At 37.7% G+C, this 15898-nt stretch overlaps 1 protein-coding gene across 10 annotated transcripts in view; it reads left to right on the top strand.

Moving 5' to 3' along the window:
- Positions 1-2264: 2264 nt before the first annotated feature.
- LOC124776900 (tetratricopeptide repeat protein 7B-like) overlaps positions 2265-15898 on the top strand; it is a 31201-nt gene continuing 17567 nt past the window's right edge. For 2 of the 10 annotated variants that reach the window (XM_047252095.1, XM_047252093.1), the window contains exons 1-2: positions 2265-2392; positions 7669-7779. The gene's annotated coding sequence lies outside the window, so the exon portion shown is untranslated. Of the gene's footprint in view, positions 2393-2438; positions 2718-7668; positions 7780-9016; positions 9198-15898 lie in introns of those variants that run through there. The other 8 variants (XM_047252091.1, XM_047252092.1, XM_047252094.1 and 5 more) reach the window with 8 other exon arrangements.

A 15898-nucleotide genomic window follows, 5' to 3' on the forward strand; every position in this document is an offset into this window, starting at 1 on the left:
AAAACTCCACAGCGGAAGTGTCTCGAAAGGGACTAAAAAATTAAGTAAGTTAGAGATAAATGTTTTATAAAATATTACTGAATATGAGTATTTATATATTAGATTTGGAGAAAAAAATTGTATGGAGCTTAATAATGAGTTTGAGATAATTTTGCAAGATAGATATTCTAAATTAATTGCTGACTGGGATTTTCAGTTAGTTGAAAGGGAACTGATGAGACTGGAATATAAAGGAATGACAAAACTTAAAAACAGAAATAATGAATTGCATGATCTGGAATTTGTGACGTCCCCTTTTGTTTTCTCTTTTGATGTTGAGCCACTACTACTATATCTCGTTTGGTTTAATAGAGACGCGATGCGCAGTGATGGTTGTCCCCATTGGATGACGTGGAACAGCACCTGAAAAGCCCTAAAGGAAATTGCTCCTTGCATAATGTATGAAAGCCCATTTGCGAGTCTGCACAGTCTTCTCAGCGATGTAAATTGCTGATTTTAATTGTCTGTTAAGGTTTTATGATGATTTGCTATGCTCAGTTAGTTAGTTATTGCAGTATTGAGTGAATCATTCATCACCGGCATCGTTTCACACCACTGAAGCGAGGAAAAATTCATTTGCGGTTCAGTATCAGTAGTTGTTGTTATGTTACTAGGCATAATTGTTCACTACGGAACGACGGAAATCCTGAGATAATCTATAATGCTGTCTTGCTTTCATATGTCGTAATATTATTTCAGCAAAACACTCCTTTCAATGCTCAATGTTCATCAAGTCACTCTTTCAATTAAAATGTTCACAGTTAATTAATTTTGATCGTCAACTATCACACAGTTCAATTAATGATGGAACCAACACGTGAGACTTCCATTACTGACGAACAATTTTTATTGTTCCTTCTTAGCAGTTAGTTTATAATCATCTCATCATACGCACACCGTTGGATCAGATCAATTACGATTCTTTTCAGTTCGGTGATCGTGACAATTACGACAACTTTTACAATCGGCATATTTGTATTATCTTCATGTGGTCGTATTAATGTTTCCACCACAAGCCTAATCAGGCATTGCAGTCTTCGATACTACATCTACATACATACTCCGGAATCCACCATATGGTGCATGGCGGAGGGTACCTCATACCACAACTAGCATCTTCTCTCCCTGTTCCACTCCCAAACAGTTCGAGGGAAAAATGACTGCCTATATGCCTCTGTACGAGCCCTAATTTTTCTTAGCTTATCTTTGTGGTCTTTCCGCGAAATGTAAGTTAGCGGCAGTAAAATTGTACTGCAGTCAGCCTCAAATGCTCGTTCTCTAAATTTCCTCAGTAGCGATTCACGAAAAGAACGCCTCCTTTCCTCTAGAGACTCCCACCCGAGTTCCTGAAGCATTTCCGTAACACACGCGTGGTGATCAAACCTAACAGTAACAAATCTAGCAGCCCGTCTCTGAATTGCTTCTATGTCCTCCCTCAATCCGACATCCCAAACGCTCGAGCAGTACGTAAGAATAGGTCGTATTCTTGTTTTATAAGCGGTCTCCTTTACAGATGAACCACATCTTCCCAAAATTATACCAATGAACCGAAGACGACTATCCGCCTTCCCCACAACTGCCATTACACGCTTCTCCCACTTCATATCGCTCTGCAATATTACACCCAAATATTTAATCGACGTTACTGTGTCAAGCGCTACACTACTAATGGAGTATTCAGACATTACTGGATTCTTTTTCTTATTCATCTGCATTAATTTACATTTACATTTACAATGTCCATTCTTCGTTGTAACTGTTCACCTTCATGAAGGTTAAGTCCAACAATAATATCTCCAATAATTAAAGTTCATTAACTCGTCAGAATATCACTTCAGTTCAAGTTCACAAGTAAGAATAAATAAGCCAAATTCAGGTCCTGGTATCATATTGTTGAGATGTCTTTAAAACACGAATACAAAGTTTCTCAGTACTTCTGAAGGTCTTCTACCTGTAGCAGCGAAGTAATAACATGCAAAATCGTTAAGCGCAATACGGGCTAAAATGCGCTGTGCCAAAATCACGTGATTCGAGTTGCAACAGACAAAACTCTCGTTCTACGTATCCGATTGCTCACTCCATGGATGTTTATGGCGCAACCAAGTGTTTTATTGGCACGAGACACTGCCCTGTTGACATTGTTCTGTCAATGGTAATTTTCTGCTACCAGAGATATACAAAACCTGTCAATGTTAAATAAATTGAAATATCTGTACTCAGATAATCTTTGAATAGCGGAAAGTGACAGTTGTATTATGCGTTTTGTTGTGTTTGGATTTGACGAGTGTTGTTTGCAAATAATTAGTGAAAATGGTGTAGCAAAATATCATGACTGAAAATTATTGGTTTGCAGGTGATTACATTGCTTCATGGGAAACGGAAGTAAACTGTTTGTGAGATTAACACTTTCCCGCCGGCATCGCCACAGATGTCATCATAATTATTTATAGTTGTTGATTGTAGATGGTGGCTGATTTTGCTCTAGAAACGAACAGCATGTTGTTTGGTTTATGATCTTCAGTTCGTAATTGTTTGAATGTTTTCAAGAATGCTATATTACGAAGAATCTTTTGTTTCGTTGATTAGAATGAGCAGGATGAATGAATATGTTCGGCGAGCATACAGTTTTAAAGTAATGTGATAATAAGCAGTTGTCTAATGAGCAGCGAACAGCGTTAGTAAGTTTTTACATTTATGACATAGTAATAAACCTGTGGAAATCGGATACTCTGTTGTCTGACTTTAAAATATATGTCATTTCCCTTTACAGTAGAACAGGAATATATGAGAACGACTTGAAAATGAACCTCATCAATTATTGTGTAGATGTCATGAAGGTTGGTGCTGTAGTAGGCACGGCCTCCAACATTCGAAATGACGTAACCAACCAACTGCAAATACTTTTGGAGTAGAGAACCAGCCGGACACATAAGTCATTCTGCTGCCGACTTCGTATTTGAATCACAGACCTTTGAATTTGAATGCTGATACTTACCTATCAAACTACACTCGGCATAGATTAATGAACTCTTGAATATATCGTGACTAATCTAAATTGTGGCACACTTTGATCCGAACCTAGGTTCCCTGCTTTTGTTGCATAGAGGGCGTAGAGTTGACTGGTTTTCGTTGATATTTTTTGTTTGATATAGTGCACACCAGGAGCCAGCGGTGTTATACTTGGTGCTGTATAGATGACGTCTTCGTTTATTTCATTTGTACCTTTGAATTGTAGCTGGCGTTCGTTCATTTAGTTCACAAGAAGTCGTTTAGTTTGTATGACTGGTTATTCGATTATGATGTTAACTAGGCCTGTAGAGGGCTAGTGGAGGTGGCAAGTGTACAGAAGATCGTGGTTTGTCATTCACCGTTGATCAATGACATTATCATTCGCACTTTTTTTAAAGTGAAAGTTGTGTTTACATCATAAGCTGTAGAATAACATTTGGTCTAGGGATGTGGAAATGTGATACTTATGATTTGATGAAGCTAACAAATGTGTTGTGACTAAAAACCTACTATTTTAACGTATGTAGTGGTGACCGACAGATCTGTAGCCTGTAGATTGTATGGCACAGTTTGGTTGTAACGTATCAAAGTCAATGAATTTGTTATGGATTTTTTTTTTTTTTACAAATTTTGCACATTCTGTAGTTAATTTACAACTCTTGCACTCAAATATTCTGTAGCATAACCTGAGATCTGGGTTAGATTATAAGGCAACAATTTGGTTGTAATCTGTCAGAGTTAATGAATATTTCATGAATATCTTTTTTTTATGCATGTACATTTTTCTCATTTCATACTTACATTTACAACCCTGATGAAGACTGTTACCTACAAAGTGTGGCTTGATATTTTCTAGTTTTTAATTTGTTTGAAGATCTTAACAACAAGAATCAATATGAAACTATGAGCTAGAGTCCATGACGATTGGCCACATAGGTAGAGAAAAGGTCAGGTTGAGAAAAGGACTCCCAAAGTCTATGTGAAATTGGTGTCAGTGAGCAGCAAGGATGACAAAACATTTGGAAGTGATTCCAGCTGGGGATTTTACCTGGAACATGGACACGCAAGCTCTTCAATGTCTTTGATGAATAGCTTACCAATAAGCGAGTGGCGAACCAAGGTGTTTGTCCAAATGAAGTCCTAATGACACATGAAGCAGGGCGAGAACCCTTATGGGGAGTAAGGGTGGGATCAACACTGTGGCTGACTCATTCTCATAAGCAAGTAGGTTTGAAAGAAACGTAGCATCAAATTGTTGGGCCCGATGATGCGCGCAAGTTGTCCAGCCAACATGACTTCATCCACTTAAAAGCATGGTGCAACATGAGGTCATTTCACAGTTCTGTCACAGTGGTGGACGCCATGGTTGGAAAATTAATTAGAACGAAAAGTGCTTATGCATCATTTTGGAAGCACTTGATCTCATGTTCGTCAAATTCTGCATCAGGACCAGCCAGGAAAAAGCGTCCACATTCATATGCTGGCTTGTTGATTTGTATGTAATGGAGTATTGATACACAGGGTTCACTGCTGTATGCATTATACTGTGTTGCCAAGAAACAATGAGCAATGACCAAATAAAGTGAACAAAGTCGTGTTATTAGTCTTTAGCTGGAATTTCATGCCATAGAAGTAGATGTGAAATTTGTACAGTGCATGGATGATTGCAAAGGCCTCATTCTTGATCTGGTTGTAGTTTTGTTGAGCCTTATTAAACATTTTGGAACTGAAAGGTATTGGGTGTTCTGATTCTGCTTCCTAGTGTGAAAGGCTGTAGCCAATACCATGCTGGGAACCATCTGTGACAAGAATCAAGTGTTCGTTGGAACAGTAGGGCATCCAACAAGTTACCTTTTGCAAGGCTTGTTTAAGAGTGTGGACTGGATTGTCACTTGTGGATGACCAAATGGTCCCCTTCTTTTGGAGTGTGTTAAAGTGTTGCGCAATCGGTGAAAGACTGTAGTTCTTTAAAGTTCCAATGTGGGGACTTGTTGTCAGTGGCCTATACATTATGTTTGGTAGCAAGTATCCCATTTTCTTCGTATTGAAACCCAGGTTCTTGCCTGAATATTTGGAATAAATAAATAAATAAAAAGACACTTTTAGGGATAGCAATTCAGGGGCCAGCTTTCTGTAAGGCAGAAAAAGTGAGTGTAGGTTTTTGAGATGCTCATGGTTGCTAAAACCTGTGTTGATTACATTGTAAAGATAGTTACAGCATGACATACAGAATCTCTCAGCTCAACTGTTTCAAGTACCTTTGAAAAATGACAGGTGCGCTAGAAATGCTGAAAGGGAGCTGCCGCTATTGATAGAGGGGGTTTTGAAAATGATCACTCATTTGGAGCCTGGATTCAAATGTGGTTGCAAGTAAACCTCTGAAAGATTTATTTACCAAATTTTAATTTTGAGTAGAGGCCTTGGATGTGTGGAATTAAGCTGTTCACCACAACTTGGGAATTGTCTTAAAGTCTTCACACAGTTAGTGAGCTGTTCAGTTTGTGTACAACTAATGAAGGGAACTCCCATGAACTAGACAAGGTAGCTGTCATCACTTAAGGTTGTTAGAAGCTACTTAATTTGTTTTTAATGTCCTCATACAGAATAAGGGGTAAATGACCTGAAGATTTGCAAACCCAACTTGATTTATTTATTAGAGTTTATAAGCGAAGCTAAAGCCTCTGTACCATCTTGAAATGCTATCAGTTTCTGGAAAATTTTCAGTTCAATTAGCAACTTACTTTTGATGGTTGTCTCAGGTTTTAAAATGGTTCTGATTTTATTTACTGCATCATGCTACTTGTATGGTCTATTTCCAACACCGAAACCACTGTTCATCACACATGGGACATTGGTTTTGAGAGTGGTGTTCATCACACATGGGCATTGGTGGTGAGGGTGACGCTCAAAAGAATCTGGGTTGAGCAGCAACTACCACTTGCAGTAGGGTAATGTAGGAAGAGAGCTAGAATTAGAAGAGTATGACACTGACTTGGAATCATATCACTGGAACATTGGTTGTGTATGCTGCCATGAGTCTTGTTGGGAACAGTATTATTGACTGGTAACAACACATACTTCTGGCTACACTCTTGTGAGTGAACTGCTTGTTTGTCAGTCTCTGCTGAATTTAAAGAGGAAACTGCAGAATGTTTTTGCCAAAAATGTTCATTTCTCTGTGTAAATTCAAAAACTTGTAATGCTGAGGACTTCTAAAGAAGGCTCAGAACTTTTTAAAACCTGCATGCTAACCTATATTGAATAATGTTACTCAGTGCTGAATGAGAGTGTCTGTGTAAGATTTTTTTTACATGTCTCATGTGTACTTACAAAGTTACACTTCCGACTTGGGCCTTTTAGTTCTGTGATCCATTCCTGGTACAATTTGGAAACTGATCTCTGACACTGAAAAAATTGAAGCCTAGTAAACCCTGTATGGGCGTTGCAACTATAGTAAGCTGACAAAAGCTCGCACATTCTAGAAAATGACAATCTGTCCCTATTGTCTAATGGATGGAGATGAAGAGCTAAATACAAAATGTTTTGAGAGGAATTGGCCAAAAGAGAGACTTTTGAATTTCTGAATCATTAACTTTAGATGCTGTGAATTAGTGGTGTAGCCTTCAGATTATACATCCAATTATCCTTACATCTTGGAAAAATGGGAATGAAAACACAGCCAACTCTACTGAGTTCGATGCTAGACATGCTGTTACCTGTTGCTGTATCAAAGCAGTGAGTTGCTGTTGTTGTTATTGTTGTTCTGCCTGCAGTTTCATCTGTTGTTTATCATTTCTCCTGAGGCCGCTGATAACCTCCCTGTAGAGCAGCCATAAGCTCAACCTTCTCCAGAGATTTCTTGAATGCTAGGAACCCAGGATCCATCATACGACACCCTGTATGTGTAGAACCTTATTGCCACTGTTGGAATGGTGCTTCTTCTGTTCCCTTTATTGGAACACAACCACTAGTTACAAGTTCTGTACAGTTTGAGGGTTTGGCACACAACAGAAACTTCTGGCTTGCTGTGTTTATGCAAAGAATGATCACAGAAAAACTGCAAGCCTGTGAATAAAGCCAAGGTTCATCAGACTGCCGTGAGAAATCCAGCCGGAGTCAAACATGAATATAGTCCAAGCTGACAGCATAGGTTGTCAACAGCAGGGTAGCCGGCATATATGGTAGAAGCATGTAGACTGAATGCAAGTCCATGATGAGGAGGAGGAGGGCATGTCTCAGACTCATCGTGATGTGCTCACCGCTGGCTGTGCATATGTGGCACTGTCAGCTGTTGGAACAAGTAAGTAGTCTAGCTGTGTGAGTTGCTGGCTACAGCAAGTTCCAGAGTTGCATCTTCAGCAAACCTTCCTGAGTTTCAAAAGCACCAGGGATCTCCTTATCACCTTCTGACAACCAGGTGTGCTTGTTATGCCATGCACACAAATTTGTAACTGCCCAATACATCACCAATTCTTCCTCCTTTTTGTTTGCTCTTATTCATATATCTTAATATTGAGTGATATGCATTATGTAATAACCAGATGCTGCCATGAATTATATGTCCACATGATTACTAATTCCATTTTGCACAACAATGTACATCACTTGTTAATCTTTCAGGTATTTCATGATCTGTTGACTTCTAAAGATGATGTCTGGCATATTTGGAGCATATATGGGGAACAAGCATCTGTAAGATTTAAAAAGATTGAATAACATGATAGTTGAGACGTAAGTGATCTAGCTGCTGCTAATATTAGTTACATATGCACAGTTCACAGCCACTTGTGGGAACAGTGACCTTTGGTTATTTAGTCACAACATACACTAATTAAAACAACATAGCAGTTTGGTAAATGGATTACATTACTTTTCTTTTGGTTATGTGTCTGCCTTTGCACTGCTTAACTTATTTTCTGTGCAGTGAATAGTTTCCCAATATCAATGCTTATGTACAGGAAAGTAACAAGTTTATAATTTTACAGTATTCATTTTGTGACGTACTGGAAGACACACTTATTTATAATTCAGCAGGGAAGAAAGAAGAGAAGGAACACCGGTCTTAAACTTAGGTTGCGCATACATCACATTTCATGACCTGACTGGCAAATAGTGCACTAACTAACAACAGAGAGAAAATTGTGCAACTTTTCAAAGATTCGTTTAAATGTCTGTGCAATTCAAGAGGCGAATCAGTAACACAGAGAAATTAATAATGAAAATAATAACGTTCTGGAAGTAATGTCAGATAAGCTGTACAAAGCTGTTCAAGGCATGAAGAAAAGGAAGACATCTGGAGAAGATGGTGTTTCAGCAGAAATAATAAAGCTGAAAGCAAAGTAATTCAATAGTAAAGAACACAGTTATGTTTAGAATAAATATGGAATAATATAAATCCACAAAACTGGAACAGTGCTGTAATTATTCTCCTTCGTAAGAAATGAGGTAACAAACTGAAATGGAAGACATAAATACAACTGTAATGAAAATGATATGAAGGTGGACGGGACAAGAATCCAGGCAGCTGAACTGGACCAAGTTCATTGTTGGATTCCACTAGATAAGCCAAGGCAGATACACAAAAGTAATGGTGCAGTTTGAGGCTGAGGCTTTTACGCAGTGGTGGATGTCAGATGACTGATGATTATGATGAGGACGATGGATATTAGCAACTCTGCTTGTAGTCAATAGTGCCATTTACACAGTTTAATGTATTGGAAATCTGAACATTACAGAGTTTTCTGTTCAGAAATGCTCTCTTTAAAAACTATTTTGTTGTGGAAGCTAGCTAGAAACGATGATGATGTAGCAACATACAGACATTAACAATTTTTATTATTTTATATGTGCAATATGAGTATTATAAGATGATGTAATTTCTGCATTTTAGTGAAGTATACACTGTGATGTTTCAAGTTAATACTGTGTGCTAGAACAGAAATCAAACCTAGATACCCGTGTTTTGCAGATAGTGTTCTACCAACTGAGCCACCTAGGCATGCCTCATAGTCTGACTCAGACTCTATTAGTTCTCCATACCTTGCAAACTCTAGAGGCCATCCCACAAAGCTGTATGAGGCTAGCACCAGTACCCTCTAGAGCAAGGATATAGAGGAGAAGTCAACCACAGCTTCGGGGAATTTACTGAGGTACCATATTTTTGCTCTTACCACATGCTGTGATGGACCATTCTGACAAGTTAAAGATCTGTGCCAGGCTACACTGATGCCTGTTGTTTTGAGGAAACACCACATCAGTCCAAAAGTTCAAGACTGGATTAACGTTGTTTTTAAAGCTTCGGGCGTTCTACATAGTATCCCCACCCCCACCCTACTTGAGTATAATACACAGAACATTCATACAATCATGTGAAACTGTCAGAGAAGACCTTGTCTGGGGCAATGTTCAACTAGTACATCACAAGGCTTTTATATTGGTTATGTCATCAAAGTGTTGTAAATTTCTGCAGTTTGTCATTTTGCAGTAGATTCTTACTGATAACACCAAGTTTTATTACCAGTAATGATTGTTTTTTCCCAGAAAACAATCACCTGTGTTTTTTATTTCAATCAAGTTGCGGCAGGAGTACACACATTGTTGTTGTTCAGGAGTCAAGATGTGCAGGACAACTTTGCACACGTTTCTCCTCTTTAAAACAATCTGGAGAATGTCTGGATTTAGAAAAGTTGCTCTGTTATGATTTGTGACACATCATTGACATATGATGGCTGCACATCCACTATTAACACTAACTGCTCACAACTGACTGTTCGAATGCACATCTTTTGTTTCTGGTTGGTAGTTCAAGCTGCCACCCTAGTTACTGCATTGGCATTGCTTCTATTCCAGCGAAAAATCAGTGTCAGAACTTTTTGGATGGGCGATGTACACTACCAAGTACTACACATGAGTATGCATTACAGAATTATAGATTACCTTATGGTGACGTGCATTTCATCATTCATGTATTTACACTATGATCCATGGAGAGCCTGTAATTTCCGAAGACATAATGGACAATGTCCCTCCAGAGCCTTCTGTGTAACTTGTAATTCCCTAGTTATTTCTACAACATACTAGTATCTATCACTAACTAGTCACTTTCTTTTTACTGAGTGAGGTACTGGACTGTCATTCTTGAGACAACGGTTCTGACCCACGTCTCGCCATCCTGATTTAGGTTTTCTGTGATTTCCCTAAATACCTGTGGCAACGTCAAGACTGAAATTAACTCTACATCCACGGAAAAAAATCGGTCCATTCAATATGACACTTTGTGCAGTTCCATTTGTGCCAAGTTTATTCTCCAGGCTTATTATGTGTTTGTAGACTGGCATGCAATGGTGACGTTGATGATAGACACGTCGACGAGGCACAGTGCTTCAATGCTGTTGCAGATATAGCTCACAGCGGAATGATTCTGCTGGCGTGCGTTGGCCGCTTTTATACTGAGCGCATGGCCTGGATGGTTTGTTTGAAAGGGTACAGCCAACTTCCCACCCTTGCCTAATCCGATGAGACTGATGACCTTGCTGTTTGGCCCCCTCCTCCAATTCAACCAACCAACCAATCACCTTTTCTTTACAGGTCGTCTTTGCCTTTGCTCGTCCATTCTTTTCACTGCTTATTTGTTCATGTTTCTGACTTTCATTTGTCATGATGTTTAGAAAGTATTGTGTTTCTTCTGCAGTATGTTGATCTCTGTCTGTGGATTTATTTTGACTAAATCTATTTTAATTGTGTCTCTTTCAGTTCACAAGACTTTGAAACCCATTTGCAAGCCAGCATTTAAAAGAATTGTCACGATTTATCACTTAACATAGGCAGTAGCTTAAAACTGCGTGCCAGGCTACGGTAAATGTTCATCTACATTTGTTTTTAAGCCCCCACACGATTCATGATATAGGGTATTTTGTACTAGTAATAGCTATTCTCTGGCCTGTTACATTTGCGTAAGGAGCTGTGGAAAAGTGACTGTCCGTAGCATATTCTCTATTAAAGAGAGGGAAAAAAAGGTCATGCCATATTTTTCCATTGTCCACATCTCAAATCCAAATATGGTTACTAGTAATATAAGCATCTCTGTATTTACTGAAGTGCGATTTTCAGAATTTTTGATATGTTCCCTATTAACTGTATCACATTTGTATCTCATTCTGCTTATTGTTGTATTTGCACTTGATTACTCATGTTGAATCTGGTATTTGTTGCTGTTGCCAGATGCTCCATATAATGTTACATTATTGCTTTAATTTAGGAGGAGACGTTGTATCCACACAGTCTGAACTACATGGATTTTGATTGTGTTTGTGTTGTCTTTCTGAGATGAGCAGGCAGAAGCATATCTGCATTTAGCTAAACAGGGACAAGAAACTCCCTAAAATTATGTAGTTGTGAGACCAGTGATTCTTAAATTATCAGTTTCTCCATTTTTTGAGGGTGTTTAGTTCACAACTGTATGTTCAATTAAAGAAAAACCTCTCCAGTTTCTAGTAAGAACTCTATTAAGTCCACAACAAGTTTTGGCCTTTACATCTATCCTTTTCAAGTGGATCTGATACAGCCATTAATAATACATAATATGATGGATATATAAATATTGTACATAATAGGAGGTGAAAAACAAAGCTTAGATAGAAGAATTTAAAGATATTTTTGATACTTTATTCTTCTTTTTTTTTGGAAAACAGTGTAATAATAAGTGAAATGCACAATTTTCTACAAGATTAATTTATTTAGTTAACCAGTTTTTGGTTTACAAGACCTTCATCAGACTTTAACTCAATCTCATCATCAAATAAGTTAAAGTATTTGTAAGTAATATTGGAAAGGATGTTACTCATCTAGACTGAGGCATGAACCCATAGTAAATGTCATCTTTGACAGTAAATGTCATTTTTGACAGTACAGTGATAATGTTATTGAAAAGTTGAACAGCAAATAAATATAAAGTAACCAAAATAGAATAAACATAAACACTTAACTAAAAAACAGCACCAGTATAACAATTTAAATTAAATTAACATTCCAAATAAAATGAAAGTGGTACCTGACAAGTGGTATTACATATGAAAATTGATTCATAAACAGAGTATAAGGTAGAATTGACAATTGTAGCAACTGAATCTGTAGAGTACATAAGCATTCACAATAAAATAAATAAATAAATATGGGAAAATGGAGGAATAGAAAGGAACAGACAATGTGGGAAGCATTTGGAATACTTTGAGGATTAAGTGAAGTTTAGGAGAGGAAGCGAGCTGTGCTTGGTCTAATATTAAATCTGGAGCATGGGCCAGATGTTTGCTGATTTCGAGGATTCCCAACAGGTTGCATTTTGGCCTTTGTTTGCTAAGTGGCATGGGACTGAAGCTGGTAGCTGTGGCCCTCACTCATTACATGCTCAACAAATGTGGAGTCATTATTCTACAACCTCCAGCTGGGTTCATGTTCAGCCAACCTTGTAGCTGTGTGTGTGCCTGATTGACCAACATAAAACTGATCACAGTCAGGGGAAGTAATTGTGTATACCTCACTGTTGCCTAGTAATTGGGTCTTATCTTTTCTGTTGAAAAAGTGCTGTGCTGTTATGTTCCTTGTGTAGTATAGTTGCAGGATTTCAGTGTTTTTGCTGTCTCTGTGGTATATGTCCTAGGTATGGTATCGTACATCACTTCCTACAGACAGTAGGAGGAGGAGCAGGGGAAGCATAGAGGATGGGTACAATTTTCAGTTTTTGTTTCCTATGAAAGATGTGGACAATTTTATTTTATTGGAATTGGTGATTTAATTTAATCTGATCTGTTATTTTGGCATTGTCTTTGTGTTTAGTGTTGATGTTTTCACTTGTTTGCTCTCTCTGTATTTATATACTGTTCAACTTTTTACTTCTGTAATTGCTTTACTGCTGTATTATCAAATATTTGACATTTATGGTGTGTTTGTGCCTCAGTCTAGATGAGTAAAATCTTTTTCAGCTTTGTTTACAAATATTGTAACTTGTTTTATAACAATAGTCAGTAAAAGCCTAATGATGGCCTTGTAAGGTAAAAACCAGCTAACTAAATAAATTAATCTTGTAGACCATACACAGTATCGTGCAAGTAAATTTTGTATGTGCCACTGTACAAACTCATAATCCTTCATACAATGAAGAACCGATATTTTATGGGCATATGCAAAAAAAAGAAAAAAGAAAGAAAGAAAAATTACACCCACCAGAAAAAAATCCAAGGAGAAGATGCTCAATGAGCAGTGCACATGAAGCAAAAGCAGCTTTTTTGACATCTGCCACCCTGTTATTGACAACTTCCTGTAAAGCTACTCCATGAATTTGTAGCTGTATCTAGACTTGTAAAAATGCATTTGAGTCATTTCATGTCAAAACTACACAGAAAAGTACAATTTTCAAACTGGCCATCTTCAGTTTTTATCAAATTTGGTGTGTTCATTGCACATGATGAATGAAAAATGCCAATTTACAGAATTGTAACATAGGTACGACAAAAGTAATGGCCACCGGAAGATCTGAAAAGTGCAGAAAATTCTACAAACACTGCACACAAAAATGTCTGTAACTTCTGTTATAATGGTGATAGCACTGTGAAACAGGTAATTTGGAGATCACTGGGAACAAGCCTTCAAGTTATGTGCAGTTTGGCCATATTCAAACAAATTACACAATTAAGGTCAGTGATCTTGACTTTTGACCTACGACCTTCTATTTCAAAACGTGTAAACTTCAAAGGTTAAAAATTATATTTGCTTCTTCATTTTACACCAATCAGAATATTAAATTATCAAGTTGAAAATCAAACAATGGAAAATCCAGGTTGGAATGTAACAATATTATGAAAAGGAAAGTTGCTACTCACCATGTAGTGGAGATGGTGAGTCATAAAAAGACTCTTACAATTAAAGCTTTCTCCTGTTAAGGCCTTCACCCATAATGGACACACACACATGACTCTGTGTGTGTGTAGCATCATTATGTACACCAAGAACATGGCAATGGCACACAAATATTATTAAGTTCTGTTATCTGAGAGTAAGTGAGAAAATAGGAGATCATGTGAGTGAAATGTTTGCTTTCATAGCTTGAATGGAAATGTGGATGCCAACTATACAGAGGAAGCTGTAGCAAAAGTTGTGTGTTGTGACCGGACAAATCCGCCGGATGAAGATGGAGTTTGAGAGGATCACATGTTGCTGTAATCCCTTCAGGGTAGATGGACAAAACAGATACAAGAAATGTCTATGTAAAGTGCAAAAGTTGATACGATCAGTGGCATAATGACAGATCACAAAATATGTGATAGATGTAGGAACAATTAACTACATGTGGCTAAATCAACTACATTGAAACAGATGTGAATGACAAAACTTCACAACTCCTCAGATGAGTCATACACATCTGCAACCCCAAATATGACTTTAGTTACATTAAATGACAGTTTGGTATCTCTTGGTGAGACACTGGTGTGAAATTTGCTTGTGGCTAAGGCCTCCTGTTGGGAAGTCTCATCGCCTGGGGCAAGTCTTTTTAGCTGACACTGCTTCACTGATTTGCATGTCAGTGATGATGAAGATAACACAACAGCCAGTCCATGGAATCTGAAATTATAATCCAATTGAAAGAGAAATTCAGTTCTAGCACCACAAGCACTGAGAGGATCCTAGTATTGACATGTCTTCAAAAAGTTGGAGCATTTCAAAGGATTGAAACTGAATTTGAAGGTTAAAACTATTTTGTGAGAAAACCAAAACAGTGCTAAAATGCTAGAAGAAGCTAATTCACAAATTGTTAAAAATGAGCTATTGACATTTTCATATGCTACTAATATATTTTCATTATACCATATATATGAATAAACATTACCCACCTTTACTCTTCCACAGTACAAAAGAAATATTTTGGAATCTCTCTGAATTGGTAAGAAACACAAAATATTTGAGTTCCATTTGTGTGTGGGTTAGCTCTGTCTTGCATTCTACTACTCAGTTTCTCAAAGAATGTGTTATCTTAGCAACTCATCACCTGAGACATGTCCTGACTGAGCACGTTGGGAACTCTCATAGAGTTCTACAATCAATAAGGTATAAGCTGCTGTTTGCCTGGGAAGAAGGATTTTGTTTCTGTCAAGGAAAATGGTTTCAGAGTTCACAAACAAAAGTGACTGGTGTTAGAAAGTCTGAATGAGCTGTATAAATCATTCAAAGATACTCTTCCAGGACTAAAAATAGGATTATCCAAATTTTGCCAGTTATGACCCAAGAACTGTGTTCTAGCTGGTGCAGCCGATACCCATAGTGTGTGTGTTTGCAGTATCCAACAAAATGTGCAGTACATGTTGAATGGTTCTGGATTGAAAGAGTTGACATGTGATGCTGACTGTCAATGAAAGACCTTGTAATGGTATTGCTGGTACCATCAAGAGACTTGCTGCCTATGTCAGTCTGTAGTGCATCTACATCTCTCAGATAATGTCAAACAGACTGTTGTTTGAATGGTGTTCCAAGAATCTTGCAGTTTGTCACTTTCATTATACAACTAACAGTGAGTATAATGAAGAAGAAGCTCTCACTCAGTAGTGGTTTGCACATAGTTACATTGTGTTATATCCATTGGCCATTAGAAAATCCAAGCAATAGTTTTCTCCAATTAACCAGACATCAGAAAGAACATCTAACACATACCCAACAAGACTCTTACCTCAGTGATACCACAGGATTTGTTGCAGTTGTACAAAGACCTTTGGTGGCTTGGATGTGTTTTGAATGTTAGTAAAGAGGTTACGATTAGCTTCCTACATCCTGTTATTCTTTCACCTTCATTTGCATACTCCAAGAG

The sequence above is a fragment of the Schistocerca piceifrons genome, chromosome 2 (genome assembly GCF_021461385.2).
Source record: "Schistocerca piceifrons isolate TAMUIC-IGC-003096 chromosome 2, iqSchPice1.1, whole genome shotgun sequence".
Classification (NCBI taxonomy): Eukaryota; Metazoa; Arthropoda; class Insecta; order Orthoptera; family Acrididae; genus Schistocerca; species Schistocerca piceifrons.